Source organism: Vicia villosa, unplaced genomic scaffold, assembly GCF_029867415.1.
Source record: "Vicia villosa cultivar HV-30 ecotype Madison, WI unplaced genomic scaffold, Vvil1.0 ctg.001340F_1_1, whole genome shotgun sequence".
Lineage (NCBI taxonomy): Eukaryota > Viridiplantae > Streptophyta > Magnoliopsida > Fabales > Fabaceae > Vicia > Vicia villosa.
The window spans coordinates 60,975-62,294 of NW_026705581.1; the positions used below are offsets into that span (position 1 = coordinate 60,975).

Below are 1,320 nucleotides of genomic sequence, written 5' to 3' on the forward strand. Positions count from 1 at the left end.
CTCATTGCAGCGGAATGACAATTGCTTCGGAACCGGAATCAGTTAGACAGCGCTTAGTCGATAGATTCATGTCATCCGGCAATACAGAAAATCTGATTCTTTGGGCGTATAATACCCGACCAGTAGGGTTAGTTTCTCATTCTTGGTTCATTTAATCTTTGTTTCTTTTGCGTAGCAAAATTTTCATATAACCTATTGTTTTAATTTATAGAGCACACTGGTTGTTGCTTGCTATCAACCCGATAAGAGAAGTTGTATATTTTCTGAATTCGGTAGATGGTGAGTGGAGCAATTATCCGGCTATAAAGGAAATTATTGATTTGTAAGTGGGATCGTTCTAAATATTCTTGTATATTTATATATTTAATTATTTGTGAGATTGATCTAAATATATGCTTTTATATTTTTGTTAGATCAATACAAGTGTTCCGAAGTCAACGAGACGCACAGGTATCCCGGACTAAATCAAACAACATTACTTGGATCAAAGTGCAGGTACATTATTTTTCACAATTTTGCTTATAATATTTATGCTACTTGATAAAACAAGACAACTATAAAATCTTATTTGTTTTTCTATGTAGTGTCCGATACAGCGGAACAGTTCAGACTGCGGATACTTTGTTTTGAGGTTTATGAAAGAAATCCTTCAAATGAATCAATTAGAGATTCCAATCACGGTATGGATTTATAACTTAATTAGATAACTTCTTATAATTTATTACATTTAACTAAATCATTCATATTATGTTTTTATTCTGTAGTACTTTGACGAATTCCGTGCTGCTTCTTACACGAAACTTAAGTTGGAAGAAATCAAAGAGGAATTGTGTCAATTTTATATTCATCAGCTATTCATGTAGTAGGATTTGTGTCGATTTGAAGAGAATATTATAGTACTCTAGGATATATGGTTACTAACTTTGTTCATATTGTTGCCAATTAATATTTGAAGTATAATATTGTTGATGTTAGAGATTTAGTTTGATTGACATAATGATGTATATATATAATTTTGGATATTATAATGGTATTATATTAGTATATATATAGTCCTACCTATGGTTGAAAATATATCGTCGAAAATATATTACAGGTCGAAAATATTACAGGTTAAAAATATATTACAGGTCGAAAATATTACAGGTCGATCTGGGAGGCTGAAATTATAGGCTGCACTTTAAAATATCTCATTTAACAACGACAGCGCTTTTAAAAAGCGCTCTTAAAGGTCCACATACGAAAGCGCTTTGTTACAAAAAGCGCTGCCAAAGATTAAAAAAAAGAAGAAAAAAAACGCAACCTACCAAAGCCCTTTTG

At 31.5% G+C, this 1,320-nt stretch overlaps 1 long non-coding RNA gene across 1 annotated transcript; it reads left to right on the forward strand.

Moving 5' to 3' along the window:
- The first annotated feature begins 433 nt into the window (after positions 1 to 433).
- LOC131634726 (uncharacterized) lies at positions 434 to 900 on the forward strand. Its single transcript, XR_009293656.1, has 3 exons — positions 434 to 495; positions 585 to 680; positions 765 to 900. It is a non-coding gene; the product is annotated as an uncharacterized LOC131634726 (long non-coding RNA).
- The last annotated feature ends 420 nt before the right edge of the window (positions 901 to 1,320 follow it).